The 20,797-nt window shown below is 42.1% G+C and overlaps 1 protein-coding gene across 6 annotated transcripts in view; it reads right to left on the bottom strand.

Moving 5' to 3' along the window:
* Positions 1-20,797, bottom strand: part of slitrk4 (SLIT and NTRK-like family, member 4) — a 126,940-nt gene that overhangs the window by 31,541 nt on the left and 74,602 nt on the right. For 2 of the 6 annotated variants that reach the window (XR_006313825.1, XR_006313826.1), the window contains exon 3: positions 13,725-13,827. The exons of 2 other annotated variants lie outside the window; for them this stretch is intronic. The gene's annotated coding sequence lies outside the window, so the exon portion shown is untranslated. Of the gene's footprint in view, positions 1-8,551; positions 9,330-13,724; positions 13,828-20,797 lie in introns of those variants that run through there. 2 more of the 6 variants (XR_006313828.1, XR_006313829.1) reach the window with 2 other exon arrangements.

The raw sequence follows: 20,797 nt of genomic DNA, 5'->3' as shown, positions 1-20,797 counted from the left end.
CTGTCCCTAACACTGCCCCCTACCCGCCCAACACCACCCACAGCCCGCCCCCACTACCGCCCCCAGCCTGCCCAACACTACCCCTAGCCTGCCCCCTCCGCGTGACCCCCGTCCCCTCTCCGGGGCAGCCAGAGTGGACACCAACAAGGCTGCTGCTGCTGCTGCTACTGCCTTTCTTGGGAGGGGGGGGGGGGGTTAAGTCTCCAAATAGCGTGCGCACACACACACAAAACTTCTTACTGCAAACTTTTGACAGGTTCCACCTTTGCCCTGTACATGTCAATGTTGGAGAGATTATCTGGGGAAGGGGGGTTTAGAATACACACCTGTGTAGACCTCCAGGGAAAGTGTGGAGTGGGGTGGAGGGAGTGGGATGGTGGTGGGAGATCAGTCATTTAGAGATGGTGCCTGCGCTCCAAGCAGCCCAGCACTGTTCTCAGCAGCACTTCTAATCACTGTAAACAAAAGGTGCCATCAGTGTGGGACACATTTCTGTGATGTAATGTTTCTGTTGGGACCTCGAGATCTCCTTCAGATAATCCTATTTTCAGATAATTGATATTCCGATAATTGAGGTTCCTTTGTAATGTGGAAACTGGCCAACAGCCCAACAAGTCCACACCAACCCTTCGCAGAGTAACCCACCGAGACATAGGTCCCCCTGAGTAATGCACATAGCAGTATGGGCAATTTAGCATGGCCAATTCACCTAACCTGCACATCTTTGGACTGTGGGAGGAAACCCACGCAGACATGTGGAAAATGTGCAAACTCCACACAGACAGTCTCCCGAGGCTGGAATTGAACCCGAGTCCCTTATGCTGTGAGACAGCAGTTCCAATCACTGAGCCACCGTGCCACATTAAGTGTATAAGTCCTGCTCTGATTTGCTTTTCCAAAGTACAGCACCTCACATTTATCTAAATTAAACACCATCTGCCACTCCTCAGCCCATTGGCCCATCTGATCAAGATCCCATTGTAACCTGAGCTACCTTCTTCGCTGTCCACGACACCTCCAATTTTGGTGTCATCTGCAAACTTACCAACCCTACCTGCCACATTGACATCCAAATCATTTATATAAATGATGAAAAGCAGTGTACTCTGTACAGCAGGGAATGTGTAGGAGAATTTTGAAGTGTTCCAAATTCTGAGAGGTAGTCGAGAAAGAGTTTTAATTGTCAGGTGTGTCAGAAAGCAGAACATCGAGAGTTAGGGTAACAGGCAAAAACATCAGTGGGGAGACAAGAAGAATTTTGTTTTGCATAGGTTGGGCAAAACAGACATACGTTATGGCTTAGTGGCATTATTGCTAGACTATTAGCCCACACACCCAAGTAATATCCTGGGACCTTGAGTTCAACTCCTATCACGGCAGATCATGGGATTTGAATTCAATAAAAATCTTAAAAAAAAAATTTAATGATGACCATAAAACCACTGCTGATTCATTAATGTCCTTTAGCGAAGAAAATCTTGCAACCTTAACTGCTTTGACTGACGTGTCACTCCAGACCCATAGCACTGAGGCTGACTCTTACCTGCCCTCTGGATGGTCAATAAATGCTGCCTGGCCAGCCCTCATCCCATGAATGAATGAATAAAAATCAAGTTGCTATGATCTTGAATATGCTGTTTGAAAGGAAAGTGGAAGCGGATTGAGTCAAACTTTTCAATTGAATCGTGAAAACACTTGAAGGGGAGACCAATATTAGGAAAAGAAAAACTCACATTGGGAAAGTAAAACTATAAATGTGGGGAACTGAAGTGAGACAAGGGAGATGCAAAATAGTAAAAATTTTAAAAGGGAATTATTTTTCTGCGATCAAACTTGACTTCATGTTTTAGTGGTTTGAAGTTCTGCCATCTTATCTTGTTGACCTGTTCAACTTGAATTAATGTCTAAGAGGAATACAGGAGCAGTGAGAAATTTCTAAAAGCGGTTCAATTTCATTAATTGTCAGGATGTAAGCATTGCTGGCAAGGCCACCATGTACTGTAAATCCCAATTGTCCTTGAGAAAGTGGTTGTAGATAATTTTGAACCGCTGCAGTCTCCTTCATCTAGTTAAAGATTACACACACCAGGTTATAGTCCAACAGGTGCATTTGGAAGCACTAGCTTTCGGAGTGCTGCTCTTTCGTCAGGTGTTGTGTGATTTTTAACTATGTACACCCTAGTCCAACACCAGCCCCTCCAAATCAGTCCTTCTCCTAGGTGTACCCATGTTGCTGTTAAGAGGAGAGTTTCGAGAGCTTGATGCCTACATCTCTTGTGGTTCCATATTTTCTGAACATAAACCCATCAATCCCCCTCTCGGGTTGCTGAACCAAGCAGAAGGTCTGTTTATGTTGAGGATATATTCCAGGATTGCTCAGTGTCACGGTTTAGTATAAAGGTGCAGCAACATTTGGAAGTGATCTGCAAAAGAAGTAAGGGTGAAGTGAGGAAATCTTTTTCCACAGAATGTAGTTAGTGTCTGAAATGCACTGCCTGGAAATGTCGTGGAGGCAAGTTCAACTGAGGCAATCAAGAGAGTGTTGGATGGTTATTTGGATAAAAATAATGTGCAAGGATATAGGGAAGAAAACAGGAAATTGACATTAGGTAACGATGAAGAGCTTATGCTCGAAACATTGACTCTCCTGCTCCTCGGATGCTGTCTGACTGCTGCACTTTTCCAGCACCACACTTTTTGACTCTGATCTCCAGCATCTGCAGTCCTCACTTTTTTCTATTAGGTAATGTTGCTCCTTTAATGAACCATGGAGTTACAATACATCAAATGGTCTCCATTTGTTCCATAACATTTCTGTGATTCTATGAACTAATGTTGCACATAAGCACAGCAACAATGCCCTCACATTACATGCTGCAAGTGATACTGGGCTGACTGTCACATGCTTTTTGTCCTGGTCACTTGCTCATTATAAACAATGTCAGTGAATGAACCAAGGTATGTTTTCAAGTCTTAATAGCGTGAGATTCAGAGAGGAGCTTTCAGGTAGTGGAGGTAACATGCAGTTGCTGCCTTTATCCTTGTGAGAGATAAGTGTGTTGGATTTGGGAGCCATTGTCAAAGATGTTTTGGTCAGGTTGCTGCATTGATTTCTGTGGGTTAGAACTGACCTGTGATGTAAATCTTATAAATAAGCATCAAAACTAATATAAATGAATGTAATGACCACCATTTAAAATGCCATTGTAGACACATCCTATATTTCCAAAGCCCACTGTGGAAAGTCAATAGCATTTTATTCTCCCTGTATTTGTGGATAGCCTTGAACTTTAAATAGCTCAATTTCAATAAAATTCTAGAAGGAGATAATGTATAGAATTATGGTTGTGGAGTCACAGAGCCATATAGCATAGAAACAGGCCCTTCAGCCCAACATATTTATGCTGATCATCAAACACCAAACTAGACTAATCCCATTTATCTGCACATGGTCCATAGCCTACTGTGCCCTGGTATTTGAAGTGACCGTGCAGCATTTTCTTTAATGTTGCGAGAGTATTTGCTTCCACCATCGTCTCAGGTAATGCTTTCCATATTTTTACCAACCTCTGGGTGAAAAAAAACTTTCCTCAGATCTCCTCTAAACCTCGTCACCTTAAACATATGTTCTCTGATCTTGGGAATGTTATGTAAGTATTATTTCTGTTGCTATCAGAGCATGCTAAAGTTATTTCATTACCATGAGAAAGACGACAGGCCTAGGCTGAAAACGGGTAGATTGCTTCTCTTCAGCTAAAGTGGATTTCACATTGCCTTCTGTCAAAAATGGACAAGGATGTCCTACCTTTAGCTGGAATTTGGCTCTATTCTGATTATCTTGCCTGTTAAAATTGTCCTGATTAAGTTGGTAATTGACTGCGAGAAAGGCAATATATTTGTTGGAGCCACACAATTCCTGACAGGAATTTGTCCTAAATTTATCGCAACACCTTGATCTTGATTCTTTTGGGAGTAGGTTCTGACTTCCAATGTGTCCCATGAGTGAGAAAGCTTATTCCTTTCACCCCTGCCATTGTAATTCTGAAGTTGTCACCACCTTTAAACTTCCCGGATAGAAATGTAGACAGTCACCCAAGCCTCCCAGTGGTATTCGCCAGATTAAGGCCATAACATCAGGATACAGAATCTTGTCAGAAGGGTGACTTATAGGCTGGTGAGTTGGCATATTGCTGGATGTGGAGACTGAGGCATGTCGAAGCATTATACACCAATGGCCCTTAACCACACAGAATTGACTCAGCTTTTCTTTTTGGTTACAATGGTTTAGGTCAACATGGAGGTGATTGTAGAATTCTTCACATCAACTCCACAATACCATAAAACATAGGAGCTGAAGTAGGCCATTCAACCCATCAAGTTCCTAAAACTAGGGAGAATATGTTTCAGGTAAGAGGGAAAAGTTATAAAAGAAACCTATGGGACAACTTTTTCATGCAGAGGGTGGTGCGTGTATGGAATGAGCTGCCAGAGGAAGTGATGGAGGCTGATACAATGGCAACATTTAAAAGACAACTGGATGGGTAAGTAAATAGGAAGGCTTTAGATGGATATCGGCAGAATGCTGGAAAATGGGACTAGATTAATTTAGTATATCTGGTCGGTATGGACGAGTTGGGCTGAAGGCCCTGTTTCCTTCCTGTACATCTCTATGACTCTATGAGTTTGCTCTGCTAGTCAATCAGATCATGGTTCCTCAAATCCACTTACCAGCATTTTCCTTGTAACTCTTGCTTCTCTTACAGATTAAATTTCTGTCTGTCTCAGCCTTGTATATGCTGAATGACGTGACCCCCAACAGCCCTCTGTGGTAAATTGATGGAAGAAATTCCTCCTTATATCTGCCTTAAATGTCTGACTTCTTATTCTGACATTATACCCTCTGGTCCTAGACTCTCCCACAAGCAGAAAACAACCGTTTCATGTCTACCCTGCCAAGTCCTCTAAGAATCTTGTCTGTTTCAATAAGATCACTTCCAATTCTTTCAATTTCAGTGGGTACAAGCCTAATTTACTCCAGCTCTCCTTATAAGACCCATCCCTCCCTATCTGGTAGCAGCCCAGTGTCATTGCTCTCCATTCCCCTATTCAAAGGTACCTGCCAACTGAAAAGGTGAATACTTTGGAATAGTGACAGCAGCACATTTTGAAAGTGACTCTAGCCACATCACCGCTGTTAATTTGACAGTGTGGTGACTGAACCCTTTGTGAGGTCTGTGACATCCCACCAACACCTGGGGCAAGGAGTCAAAGTCAACTCCCAGTTCAATGCCCCCCACTACCCACCCCCATCTGGCAGTATGCATTGTCAGCCAACTATAGTCTTAATTAGGTAAACAAATTAGCTCTTAACTGGGAGGAACCAGTGGGGATTGTTGGCAGCTGTACAAAAAATAATCAGAAGCAAAATAAGCCTTTCTTTGGCATGCTATGTACCATTAGTGATCCTACAGTGAGATCATCACTAAAAGACTGCAATTTTATTATATCTGCTAAAGAGGAGTTAAAAAAAATTGTAGAACCCAGACAGAATATTAATGACTCAAGCTAGAAATACTAGATACTGAATGCAGAACTCCCAAGGGATCTGTACATAGATTACTTACAGCTTGGAAACAGGCCCTTTGGCCCAACAAGTCCACACTGACCTGCCAAAGCGCAACCCACCCAGACCCATTCCCCTACACCTAACACTACAGGCAATTTAGCGTGGCCAATTCACCTAACCTGCATATTTTCAGATTGTGGGAGGAAACCAGAGCACCCGGAGGAAACCCACGCAAACACAGGGAGAATGTGCAAACTCCACACAGAGAGTCGCCTGAGGTGGGAATTGAACCCAAGTCTCTGGCACTGTGAAGCAGCAGTGCTGACCACTGTGCCACCGTGCCACCCACTGGTTAGTATAGTCATTCAGAAGTGGTACTGGAACCAAAACCAGAAATTGTTGGAGGAACCCAGTGAGTCTGGCAGCATCCGTGGAGAAAAAGCAGAGTTAACAGTTTGGGTCGAGCAATCCTTCCTCAGATTAAAGAACTCATTGTCACTCTGAAAATGGGGTAGGAGTGCTGAAGGCAGGGGTGGAGGGGTGTAAAAGAATAAACGAGAGGTTGAGATGGAGACCAGAGGGAGAAAAAGATAGACAAATGTTAAGCCAGGGAGAAAGAAAAACTGCTAATGAGGACCAGGGGTTAGTGAAAATGGATGGGCTGTGCTGAGAGAAGCTCATGTCATGTCAGGGCCTGGGACATGGGGATTGGACAAAAGGTCATGGATAAAGGTATTTAGGCCCAAAACGTATTGAGCTCAATATTGAGTCTCAAAAGTTGGTTTTGACTGGATTACCACATTGCTACTGACTGAGTCTTCTTTTTTAAAACAACATTCTCTTGCAGTCCACTCTTCATGCATTATTCGGTTTGTTGCAGATGTTCAATGATCACGCCAGATTTTAACAGCTGTCTGTAGATTCTTCCGTTTTTAGTACATAAAAAGTATTGCATAAATTGGTCCTGGGTCCAGTCAGGAAGCACCCAGACAAGATGACATTTTCAGGCTTCCTAATAAGCACACTGTTGATTATAATTTTTATAAATTAATGCAGGGGATGGCAGAGTCAGTATTTATTACTCATTCCCATTTACAGAGCCATACTGTACAGAAAATAGCTTTTGGCTCATCAAGTCTGTGCTGACCTATTTATGCTAAACCTACTTTCCAGCACCTTAGCCAACAGCCTCACAGGTTAGGACATTTCAAGTGCTCATCCTCATATTTTTTAAGGGTTGTGAGATTTCTTGCCTCCCAGACAGTCCAATTCAGATTCTTCACCATCTTCTGAGTGAAAAACACTTTCCTCAAATCCCGTATAAATCTCCTTCCTTCACCTTAGAATTATACCCTAAGAAGATTTATAGCTCAACCCGAGGTTCAGATTGTAAAGTTGCTTGCTGAGCCTGGTAGGTTTGTTCTCAGATACTTCATCATCATACGAGGTAACATCATCAGTGAGCCTCGGTGAAGTGCTGGCGTTCTGTCCTGCTTCTTATTTATGTGTCTGTCTGTTAAGGTGGGTGATATCATTTCCAGTTCTTTTTTCTCAGAGGTTGGTAAATGGGGTCCAAATTGGTGTGTTTATTGATAGAGTTCCGGGTTGAATGTCAGGCCTCTAGGAATTCCTGTATGCATTTCTGTTTAGCCTCTCCTAGGATGGATGAATTGTCCCTGTCGAAATGGTGTTCTTCTTCGTTCGTGTGAAAGGATATTAGTGATAGTGGGTTAAGTCTTTTGGTAGCTAGTTGGTGCTCATCTATCCTGTGGTTAGTTTCCTGTCTGTCTGATGTAGTGGTTGTTGCAGTCCTTGCAGGGTATTTTGTAAATGATGTTTGTTTTACTGGTTGTTGGTATAGCGTCCTTTCGGTTCATCAGTAGCTGTTTCAGTGTGTTGGTAGGTTTGTGAGCTACCATGTTGCCAAGGGGTCAGGGTAGTCTGGTAGTCATCTTGGAGATGTCATTGTTGTATGGTATTGTGGCTAGAGTCTCTGGGTGTGTTGTGTCTCCTTGTTTGGGTTTGTTGTTTAAGAATCAATGGACTGTGTTTATTGGGTACCCCTTCTTCTTGAATATGCTGTGTAAGTATCTTTCTTCTGCTGCTCGTAGTTCCTGGGGGCTGCAGTGTGTTGTGCCCTATTTGAATAATGTCCTGATGCAGCTCCATTTGTGAGTGCTGGGGTACTCGCTCATGTAGCTGAGTATCTGGTCTGTGTGTGTTGCTTTCCTGTAGATACTGGTCTGCAGTTTTCCATTGACTGCTCGTTCCACTGTGACATCTAGAAATGGGAGTCTGTTATTCTTCTCTTCCTCTTTTGTGAAATCTAGGCCAGTAATGATGTTGTCGATGATATTGTAAGTTTCCTCTAGTTTGTTCTGCTTTGTCAAGACAAATGTGTCATCCACATTGGGTTGGATTGTGGGGAGGGCTGTTCATTTGAGTCTCTGCATCACTGCTTCTGCTAGGAATCCTGATATTGGTAACCCCATGGGTGTTCCGTTGATTTGTTTGTAGGTCTTGTCATTGAGGGTGAAGTGGGTAGTGAAGCCACTAGTTTGAGGATGCAGTCCTTGATAATGGAGTTGGTGTTGTCCAGTGTTTGTGTCCTGCCTTCATCTAATAGTGTGGTCAGTGTTTCTTTAGCCAGGCTTATGTTAATTGATGTGAATAGGGCCGTTACATCAAAGGAGACCATGACTTTGTACTCTTCTATCTTGGTGTCTTTGATGATGTTCAGGAATTCTTGGGTGGAGTGGATGGAGTGGCATGAGTCTTCTACTAGGTATGTCAGTTTACGGTGGAGTCCCTTTGCTAGTCTGTATGTCGGTGTGCCAGGGAGTAAGACTATGGGTCTGAGGGAGGCCCCTGGTTTGTGTACCTTAGATAATCCATAGAAGCGGGGGGGTGTTGGATCCATCAGGTTTCATTCTTTGGAGATCTGTCTTGTTAATTTTGCCTGATTTATGGAGGGAGATCTGTCTTGTTAATTTTGCCTGATTTATGGAGTTTCTTCAGTGCTGTTATGATATGATTTTCTAGCTTTATCAGCACCTGTTGGGAGGTGTCAGTATCTGTGAGCAGTGAGTTCACCTTTTCAATGTACTGTGTTCTGTTTAGGATGACGGTCATATGACCTCTGTCTGCAGGTAGGATTACAAGGTTTCTGTCTTTTCTGAGTCCTTCTATGGCTTTCCTTTCCTGTATGTTGAGGCTGTTCCTGTCCTTCTTCCTGCTTATTGTTGGTGTTACTGTCTGTCTGATGGTCTGCTGGGTTTCTTTTGTAAGTCTATTGCCTTTCAGGGTTGATTCCAATGCTGCTAGAAAATCCTTTTTGACTGCATCTCTGTCATTGTAGTTCATTCCTCTTACTAGGACAACTTTTTTCCATGTCTGTTACTGGTTGGTCCGACAGGTTCTTAATCCAAACTTGTGAATTATCTGTGTTGTTCTTTTGTGTGAGCATGTGCAGTTTTTCTTGTAGGGCTAGTTTTTCTTTATCTTGGTCTGCTGTTATTTGATGCTGATGGCTCGATCTAATGTGCTTGTCCATTCCTGGTCAATCGCGTTGGTGTACAAAGTTTCTGGTGCAAACTTTCCTGTTCATATTTGTGGAGTCGGTTGTGGGCATCATTAATCATTTCTCACAACATCCTGTGACCATTCCATTCTGCTTTTCCTTTGGCTTTTGGGGTATTGTGAGGCGGTTTGTACTTGAGTGTCACAGTGGAATGAACAGCTAATGGAGAACTGCACACAGCGTCTATAGGAAAGAACACACGCAGACCAGATATTCAATGACAGAAGCAATCATCCCAATACCCACAAACAGAGCTGCATCAGGACATTATTTGAACAGGCCACATCACACTGCAGCACCCAGAAACTGTGAGTAGCAGTAGAAAAATACCTACACAGCGCATTCAAGAACAATGGGTACCCGATAAACACAGTGCACTGATGCTTGAAAAAACAAACTGAAACAAGAAGACACAACACGTCCAGAGACTCTAGCCACACTACCATACATTAAAGATATCTCTGAGATGACTACCAGACTACTCTGGCCCCTTGGCATCATGGTAGCCCACAAACCTACCAACACACTGAAACAGCTACTGATGAACCTAAAGGACCCTACACCAACAACCAGTAAAACAAATGTCATTTACAAAATACCCTGCAAGGACTGCAACAGACACTACATTGGACAGACAGGCAGCAAACTAGTCACCAGGATACATGAACATCAACTAGCCATCAAAAGGCATGAGGAGAAAGTGAGGTCTGCAGATGCTGGAGATCAGAGCTGAAAATGTGTTGCTGGAAAAGCGCAGCAGGTCAGGCAGCATCCAGGGAACAGGCATGGCCAACTATCACTAGTATCCTTACACACAGACGAAGAAGGACACCACTTGGACTGGGACAACACATCCATCCTAGATCAGGCTAAACAGAGACACGTACAGGAATTCCTGGAGGCCTGACATTCAAATAGGAACTCTATCAATAAACACATCGATTTGGACCCCATTTGCCAACTTCTGAAAAAAAGAACCGGAAATGATATTCCCCACCTTAACATACAGACACATAAATAGAAAGCAGGGCAGAGCAGCGGTGTTTCATTGGAGGCTCACTGATGACGTTACCTAGCATAGTGATGAAACATCTGAAAACAAACCCACCAGCTCAGTGAGCAAACTTACAACCTGAATTAAAACCTCTCTGTATTGACCCTTTGATGAAGTGAACAGCTGCCTTCCATCCATCTTGTCCATGGCCTCATAAATATATGCACTTCTATCAGGTTCTCCTTCAGCCTTCTCTCATGCTTATGCAGTCCTTCCTCAGAGCTAAAATGCCCCATCCCAGACAACATCCTGGTCAAACTCCCCTGCCCCACTCCAAAACAATCACGTTCTTCCTACAGTGTGGTGACCATACCAACACACAGTACTCTAGATGTGGACAAACCAAAGGTTTGTACAGCACCAACATAAGCTCCCTGCTCTGATAAACTATATCATGACCGATGAAGGCAAGTGTCCGTAAGCCTTCAGAATTGACCTGGTATTTGGCCCAGCCACCTTCAGGGATCTGTGGACCATATGGTTTGCTGAAATTATCTTTTTATTTCTCAGGAAATGTTGTTTGCTGATCTCACTCTTCCGCAGGTTCATCTTACCACCTTGCAAGTCGTACTGAGCAACTGGTTCACAAATTGCATATCCTCTTAGATACTGGGTAAAAGCTATAACTTACAATATAGCTTTTGGAAAATAAACTGATCTTCTTTTGGCTTTTGGTACTTTTGTTTACTGTAGAGCGATAAATAGAGATTGATAGATAGAGAAAGAGAGATTGGTAGATAGAGAGAGAGAAAGATAGAGATAGATAGAGAGAGATAGTGAGAGAAAGAGAGAAAGATAGAGATACAGAGGGAGAGGAAGGGAGAGAGGGAGAGGGAGAGAGAGATCACATTCCTATTTGGATATCTGAAGACTTCTGCTCATATTATTCACACTGATAGACTGTTCAGCTACATAGAAGCCAATTATATGTCGATGGTCTTTGTCATCAACGACTGGTCACAATTTCACAGATCAATCAGCTCCTTGTTACACCTGAATATTTCATTGTGCACATCCCTGCACATCATGTGTAATAGCCTTACCACAGTGCTTGAAAAAGCAGCAGTGTAAATTGCACTTATAATGAGCACATGTAACTTGCTTTGAAAAAGTGCTGTAATCCTTTTCACAATCCTTTATTTTTTTAAAACTTTTTTCCATTCTTTAAATAATCAAAAAAAAGTGTGATTGCCTTTACATAGCAGAAAGCAAAAAAATTGTTGGAAACAAAGAACAAAGGGTCAAATGTCAACCATAAAGAACACATGTGAAAAAGTATTCATTATTGAAAAAGAGAAAAACCTGCATTTATTTCACAGTTTTCCCATAAAGTCCCAAAGGGTTTCAAAGCCAATGGAATATTTCTGAAGTGTCATTTTTGTAATCCAGGGAATGTGACAAGCAACTTGCACACAGCAACCTCATCTGAACAACAATGACCAGTTTTAAATGATGTCAATTGAGAGATGTGTAATGTGATGACATGCACAAGAACTCATAATAGCTGCAGGCAGGTGTACAAACAACACACTGCATTTATATGGCACCTGTAACATGGGTCCAAGTGCTTCATGGGAATGACTATGAAATAAATTTCGACACCAAGCCCCATAAATAAGTGCTAAAGCATGGCAGTCATGACCTTATCAAAATGATTGGTTTTAAGAAGCATCTTAAAAAGAGAAATTGAGAGGTTTAGGAAGGGAATCACAGGATTTTGATGACATATGATTGCCATCGCTAAGACCACATATTTCCAGTCCAGTAAGATTACATGACTCTGCCTAAGTCATCTACTGTTGAAAGCCTTATCTGTGATTTGATTTGATGTATTCTTGTCACGTGTACTGAGAAAAAGTGAAAAGTATTGCTTTGCATGTTAGGTATGTACAACATTATAATAGAACAGAATGCACAATGCCCTTCTTTAGCTGACTATTGTCATGCATTTCTGAGCAGTCTCCCATAATTATATTCCATAAAACTGAATGTATCCAAAACTCTCCTGCTCACATTCCAATCATGACAAGTCTTTTCCTCTATTGTCACTGCATTGGCTTCTATTTAGGCACACCTCATTTTTAAAATCACATTCTTGTTTTTCTCTGATGTCTCATAATGTCAAACAGCAAGGAAACAGGCCCTTCAGTCCAACCAGTCCATGCTGACCCTAATCCCAGACTAAACTAGTCCCTCCTGTCTGCATGTGGTCCATTTCCCTCAAACATTTCTTATTCATGTACTTATCCAAATGTTGTTTAAACATTATAACTGTACCCACACCTACCACTTCCTCTGGAAATTTATTCACATGCCTAATTATTTCTGTAATCAACTCCAGCTCGACATCCCTCTGAGGTCTCTGAGCTGCTCTGATTCTAGCCTCTTGAGTATCTCTGATTTTAATTGCTCCACTATTAGTGGCTGATTTTTCAACTGTCCAGTCCTTAAGCTCCGGGATTCCCTCTGCAACTCAGTCTCAGCTTTACAATCCATCTTTTTGACCAGGCTCCTTCAGCATTGCTGCATTATTTATTTACATGGCTCAGAGTCAAATTCTATTTTAGAACTCCTCCAGTGAGACACTCTGGGATATATTACAGCTCAAAAGGTGCTACAGCAACTGAAGTTGTTGTTGTCGGTAGTTTGCAAAATTACCTTCCTGTTCTCCGCAGCCAATTTTATACAGCCCAGTTATCTGATTTAATTAACATGGTCCAGTTACTTTACAGAGTTGCTCTATAATTTCAGGCTTGTGTATGCTATACACATTGCCATTATCATCCCATCTTTGCAGAACTAGGTTCACAGTTAATGGCTGCAATGACTTCAAACATTTCATTTCTGTGCAGTGACTAATTCACTCCTTAATCCATTAAAACCTTGCCACTTTCCCACACACTGTGAACATTACAATGATATTCTGCCATTAACTTTCCAAAGCAAAGTCCTCCAACAGAGATTTTTTTCACTTGACTGCTTCTGTTGTATTTCTAAGTAGTTGTATCAGGAAGTGTGAACTATTTCATTGCAAACACTTCACCACAACTATCCTTTCAATGGTAAATTCTATCACATATCCTTCCCTTGAGAAGATGACTCAAATATTGATTCCATGCTTTGTTTGGAAACTAGTGCTGCGTTTGCCTACACTTCATTGATTTGCATAGAATTTTACAGCAAAGAGAAAGCTTGGACCATCAGATCTGTGTAGACTTTTTTTTACTCACTATCACCTCCTCCCACTCGTTTTCATTTAGTCTCATCATATCCCTGCATTTTCTCCTTCATCTGGCTTTACCTATTGGATTTATTGGTGACTAATTTACATTTACGACCTTAGATCTTGTCTCTTAATTCCCCAGAATGATGAGATTAGATTTTATTGCTTCAGGGTATCTCAAAGTGTTCTTCCACCAATGGACGTATTCTTAATATACTGTCACCATTGTAATGAACACAGCAAGTACCACAAACAACAATGCAGTAATGAATAAATAAGAGTAAATAATGCATTGGTTTACTTGCTCCTCAGTTTTATTGATGTTGATCAGGACTGCAAGTTGACTAGGGCACTGGGGAGGAATTTCCTGTTCTTCAAAATACTGTCACAGGATCTTTTATAACCTGTTGAAAGAGATGTTAAGCCTTGATATAAGCTCTCATCTGAAAGATAGATTTTACATTAATCTTAGACTTATTGCCACCTAATTTACAGTAATTAGAAGTTCACAAATGAACCCAGTCGTATCATCGGGTCCCTACAATGTGGATGCAGGCCATTCAGCCCATCAAGTTCGTTGACTCTCTGAAAAACATCCCACCCAGATCTATCCCCACTACCTGTAAACCTTGCATTTTCCATGGCTAACACACCTAGTCTGCACATCCCTGGCCAATATGGGCAATTTAGCATGGCCAATCCACCTAACCTGTGCAACGTTGGACTGTGCAGACACAGAGAAAATGTGCAAACTCCACACAGACAGCTATCTGAGGCTAGAATTGAACCCGGACCCCTGGTGCTATGAGGCGACAGTGCCAAACACTGAGCCACTGTGATGCCCATAATCACAACTATTTCTAATGCTCAAACACTGAACATTTTTTTCCCTGCAAATTCCTTCTTTTCTGATTTCACTCAAGCCATCAAAAAGGTGTAGCTAGCATGGAGGTAGGATTTCAAACACATGAGAATGTATTCATTCTAAAGGAGTGGCATGGTGGCTCAGTATTTAGCACTGTTGCCTCACAGCACCAGGGAGCTGGGTTCAATTCCAGCCTCGGGTGACTGTCTGTGTCTGGGTTTCTGATTGGGTGCTTTGGTTTCCTCCCACAGGCCGAAGGTTAGGGGGATTAGCCATGCTAAATTGCCCATATTATTTAGGGATGTGCAGGCTAGGTGGATTAACCATGAGTATTAGGGACGAGGATGGGATGCTATTTGGAGGGTCAGTGTGGACCCAATGGGCCAAATGGCCTGTTTACACACTGTAGGGATTCTATGAAGAAATGGGCATTGTCAGACCATTCCCAAGGTCTTTATCATCAGACCTGGTTCTACATTATCCAGAATGTGAAGAACCACAGACAAGACATTAACATAAATGAAATTTTTGTGAACAAAGTTCAAAATTGCACAACATTAGGTTAAAGTCCAACAGGTTTATTTGGAAGCACCAGCTTTCAGAGTGCTGCTCCTTCATCACGTCGTTTTCACAGGACTGTACTAATATATTGGACAGACAAAGTAAGGATAGTAGATTTCCTCTCTTAAAGGATCTTGTCTAAAATAAACCAAGTAGGTTTTTACAATAATCTATAGTTTCATAGTCACTGTTACTGATACAATAATTTTATTCCAATTTTAATGAATTAATATTAATTTAAATTGCCCAGTTACAGTATTATGGATCCCAACTTATGTCTCCTGACCATAAGTCCAGGCCTATGAATTAGTCTTCCAGTAACATAACCATTATTTGACATACCTCACAGTTTATTTAGTTAGCATATGTACTGGTCTGGATAAAGAGAGTGGAGTGGTGGCAGTGGTGGGTGGCCCTGGAGTAGAACTCCTGGAATGGACTGTGATGCAGTGCATTGGTGGGCATGAAGTTCAATATAGAGACCTCTTCTCCCCCCCGAACCTCACCACCCCATCTCCCAGATGTCAAGCCAAGAACAAGAAGCCAGGAAAAACTCAGTTTTACATTATATCTTAATGTCTAATGTAAGTCAACATGGCGCCGAGGGTAGAGACATTTTGCACTTTTCACTCTATAAGAACCGAAAGAACTGCATATGCTGTAAATCAGAAATAAAAACAGAAATTGCTGGAAAAGCTCAGCAGGTCTGGCAGCATCTGTGAAGAAAAATCAGAGTTAGCATTTCAGGTTGGGGTTCTGAGGAAGGCTTACCACACCTGAAAATTTAACTCTGATTTCTCTCCACAGCTGCTGCCTGACCTGCTGAGCTTTTCCAGCAATTTCTGTTTTTGTTAACACTTTTCACTGTGTTTGTTTGTTAAAAACAAGTGAGAATAAATTGTCCAATTGAATTCAATTCAATTCAAAGTGCAGTCCTCCCTGTTATTCCATCACTTTGTCATTGCCCACCATGAGAGTCTTGAGGAACTCCCATTGACTGGAAAACACAATTGAAAACATCATAGCAATGCCGTGACAATGAGATCAGAACATGGGCTGGATATTCTGAATTGAGTGCCTCACCTTCTATTTCCCCCAAACCTTTCCATCACCTGCAGACATGAATCGGGTGAAGGGAGGTATGTGACGTATTTGTCTGGACAGGCAAAGGATCCAACAGTAGTCAAGAATCGTAATACAGGGAGACAACCTGTTATCCGAAATCCTGAAATCCAAAAAGCTCCAAAGTCCAAAGGGATTTTCATTAAGCTTTTTTTTCCCATTAACAAGGTTGTTTGGTGTGCTTCAGTTAACCCAAATCAACACCCATTCGGTGCGTATCACTCAGATGCAACGTGAGGGGGGGGGCATGGCCCAGCCCTAGCAGGCCTCAATTCTGTTTCAGGGCCTGCTTTACTCAGTGAGTCTCCCCCTCCAGTAAGATGTTTAAAAATGATACCATCAAACTGTCAGTTATTCCAAAATTCAAAAAATTCCAAATTCCAAAAACCAGCTGGTCCCAAGCATTTTGGATAAAGGATTGCACACCTGTACTTTGCAGAACATTTTATTTGATGTGATTGGTCATCCATCCATCAATTTAAACTTGTTATCCATGTACCGGCACTGCACCATGATTACAGTGGAAACTCGATTATCCGAACGTGATGGGCAAGCACTATTTCATTCGGATAATTAATTATTCAGAAAATTGATTAAATGCCTTTCCTCTGCGGCTCGAAGTTTTTAAAGTCTGCTCCCAATTCAGGAGACTGCAGCAGCACACAGCAGGCCCCGCACCCAACACCGCCCCCACCCCCAGCCCCTCTCCGGGGTATCCGAACTGCACATCAACAAAATTGCTGATACTGCTGCAGCTGCCTTTGTAGCTAAGTCTCCACATAGCACACAGACACCGCCACAGCCACACACACAACTTGTTACTGCAAATTTTTGACAGGTTCCACCTTTGCCCTGTACAGGACAACGTTGGAGAGATTATTCCTGGGAAGTGGAGGGGGAGGGTTTAGAGTACACCCCTCTATACAACTCCAGGGAAAGTGTGGGGAGAGAGAGAGGGCGGGAAGTCAGTCATTTCGAGACGGTGCCTGTTTAATCACTGTAAACAAAAGATGCGATCATTGTTGGAAACATGTCTTTGATGTAATGTTTCTATCGGGACCTTAGGATCTCCTTTGGATAATCCGATTTTCGGATAATTGGTATTCGGATAATTGAGGTTCCCCAGTATAATGTTAAACAGTTACAGAGTGAACTCATTACATCAATTTGCCAATGAGTCAATGACACAGTCACCATTCAACTCTGACCCCTCCCAACCTTTAACTTCCACTCTGAAGGACAAGAGTAGCAGGATCAAAGAACACTTTAACTTGCAATTACCTCTTCAAGCCACCCTGCCACTCCAACTTGAATGTGCATAACCTTTCCTATCTGTAGCTGGGTCAAACATTCCGCGCTCTCTTTCTAACTGCACCACAGCAGTATCTTCACCCCACAAACTGCAGCAGTTCCAGAAAGTGCCTTGTCACCACTTTTTCAAAGGTCATGTTTCTAAAACAAGTTCATTCGTGGGATGAGGGTGTTGCTGACTCGGCCATAAGTTATTACACAGCGGGACATTATGAGGCAACCACATTGCTGTGCAGCTGAAGCAGGTACAGATGGCAGATTAAATTCCCTAAAGAATATTCGTGAACCAAATGGGTTTTCCCAACAATTGACCATGGATTCACGGTCATCATTAAACTCTTAATTCCAGCTTTTCTTTTCTTTGACTCAAATTCGAACATATGCCATTCAAACTCAGGTCCCCAGAACATCACCTGGGTCTTTAGATGATGAGTCCAGTGATAACACCACCAGGTTATTGCCTCTCCTGTACCCATCTGGTTTGCTAATGTCCTTCAGGGAAGAATATCTACCTCTTTACCCAATCTGGCTGACCTGGCATTCCAGTTCCACAGTAGCATCAAATGCCCTCTGCAATTGCCCTTGATAGCTGCTCAGTTCAAGGGCAATTAGGGTTGAACAATAAATCTCAGCTATAGCCACACGAAGGGAAAGAATTTTTAAAAATTAGAGATGGGCAATAAATTCTGACCTTGCCAGTAATGTTAACATCCTGAATACTGAATTAAAAATGTTAGAAGCTGCATTCCAGTGCAGCTAAATGAGAAATCCCGAGGGATCTTTAATGGCATTTAATGAATTCCTGATGCTTTAACATCAGACTTGGTTCTACATTACCCATAATGAATTAGACTCAGAAGAAGCACAGACAAAATTGACCTACATCTAAAGATTTAGATTTACATCACTCTCCAATTAAGGATCTCATTTTGATCCCTCTCAGACTTTATGTAATATCCACAAATACAGGAGCAATAAATATCGGTTGCATACAAAAAAAAACAGAATATTCTTTTGTGGAATGTTAGAAGGGGAAATACATAGAATGTTTTAAAATGAATGTCAAATATGTTCTGTGAGGTTGGTTAGCTCAGTTGGCTGGATGGTTGCAGAGTGATGCTAACAGCGTGGGTTCCTAAGTTTCCTTCTCAAACTTTCTCCACCTCATCTGAAGTGTTAAAAGTGCCACCAGAGATCTTGCTAATGATACAGCAGCCCCATGGTCAGGTCGGTCTGCAGGATCTTCTGCTGTCCATGTATAGTAATATCCTGTTGTTCACAAGAGATGCTGCTGTGGACCACTTTGTAGTCAGTGAATAGTGAAATTGGCTGACTGTATACCGACATTGCAAGCAGTGAATCATAGAATCAGAGTATCTCTACAGTGTGGAGATGGCCCATGGAGTCTGCACCGACCTTCTGAAGAGCATCCCACCCAGATGCAGCCTCCTAGCCCATCTCTATAACCCTGCATTTCCCATGGCTAACCCACCTAGCAAGCACATTCCTGGACTGGGAAGAAACTGGAGGACACTACAGAAACTCACAAATATGGGGGAAGAATGTGCAAACTTCACACAGTCACCCAAAGCTGGAATTGAACAATTGGTGCTATGAGATGGCAGTGCTAACCACTCAGGCAGCAGAAGAGTGAACATTGGCTGTGGTTGGTGACTTAATTTTGTCACTGGGCTAGAAATCCAATGGCCCAGCCAAATGCACCAAAGACATGGGATCAAATTCCACCACAAGAGTTGCTGGAATTCTAATTCAGTTCATAAATTGTAATTGAAAGCTGGTCTCAGTAATGGAAACCATTCAATCATTATCAGTTGTTGTCAAAATCCAACTTTGTCTACTCATGTCCTTTATAGAAGGAAATCTACCATCATAACCCAAACTGGAAGTGACGCTGAGGTTCTCCAGGACATTGATGAGATGCCTTCTGGAATGTTGTACCCTGTTCTATTCTCCCAGTTATAGGAATGACATGATTAAGATAGAAAGGTGTCAGAAGAGATTTACCTGGATATTCCTGTGGGTGGAAAGTTTGAGCTATAAGGAAAAGCTAGGACATTTTTCGCTGGAGCATAAGAGGTTAGAGGTGTCATTATGAAGATTTATAACATCACGAGAGATATAGATAGAGTAAATAATAGGTTTCTTTTCCCTAGGATGGGGGATTTCAAGACGAGTGGCCATATTTTTCAAGCCCTGAGGGGCAAACTTTTAAAGACACTTAGATCAGTACATGAATAGGAAAAGTTTGGAGGCATATGAGCCAGGAGTGGGCAGGTGAGACTAGTTTAGGTTAGGATTATGTTCAGCATGGACTGGTTGGACAAAGGGTCTGCTTCCGTGCTGTATGACGCTATGATTCTGTGAGCTTTACACCTATCGTTTGAAATGTTTGAGCAGACTTTTCAGCTTTATTGGAATAGAAGTCAATACTGAAGACAATCCCTGGCGAAGCTTGTATCTTATCAATGAGACGATACAATTTGTGAAATTTAACTTCATTAGTTCTCCCAGCTGATGATTTCCAGTGTTGACCCAAAAGAAACCTCACTTTCTCATGCACATCTTGTGCTGTCAATCTTTAATACATGGTGTTAATCTGAAAATGTTTGAAATGTTACGTTAGTAAGCCCACATTTTGCCAATGCGCTTATCTGGGCAAAACCTTTTCTCTGTTCTCTCATGGGATGTGGACATCGCTGGCAAGTTCAGCTGGCGTTACCATCTCTCATTGCCATTGAACTGAGTAGCTTGTGAGAATATTTAGGTGGACAGCTAAGATTTAACCACATTGGAGTCACACATGACTAAATTCTAAAGAAAAATCATATCGAATTCCAAACATTAACTATTTCTCTCTTAATGGATGATGCTAGACCTGTTGGGTTTCCCTTGCATTTTCTCAGATTACTATTCCAGTAACAGAACTATTACCTACCATACCTTATACTGATCTGGCTAAAAGTGCAGTCTTCATATTTAAAACTCTACCTGAATTAAAAATCGATTTTCCTGAGAATACTCAAGCTCATCAAATAAGGATCTGTTCCAGATCACCACAGATTACTCAATGTTTATGGCACGGGCAGAGGAAACTTGGCTCATTCTGTGTCCATGTCAGTTTGCAGACAGCAATCTCTTGTAAGGTTCACATTTCAGCCCTCAGTCTGTGGCCCCTGTAAATTAAAATTTTCATGTTGAATATTCTGAAAGTTTCTGCATCTCCTGCCTTATCAATGACTAGCCTCCTGGCTGAATATAATGCCAGCCAATCCCCTCTAATCATTCAGAGAAAGTGAGGGCTGCAGATGCTGGAGATCAGAGCTGAAAATGTGTTGCTGGAAAAGCGCAGCAGGTCAGGCAGCATCCAGGGAGCAGGAGAATCGACATTTCGGGCATAAGCCCTTCTTCAGGAATGAGGAAAGTGTGTCCAGCAGGCTAAGATAAAAGGTAGGGAGGAGGGACTTGGGGGAGGGGCTTTGGAAATGCGATAGGTG

This window comes from Chiloscyllium plagiosum, chromosome 15, assembly GCF_004010195.1.
Source record: "Chiloscyllium plagiosum isolate BGI_BamShark_2017 chromosome 15, ASM401019v2, whole genome shotgun sequence".
NCBI classification, from domain to species: Eukaryota; Metazoa; Chordata; class Chondrichthyes; order Orectolobiformes; family Hemiscylliidae; genus Chiloscyllium; species Chiloscyllium plagiosum.
Note: the sequence above shows the minus strand (reverse complement) of the source record. Positions and strands in the feature narration are given on the sequence as shown.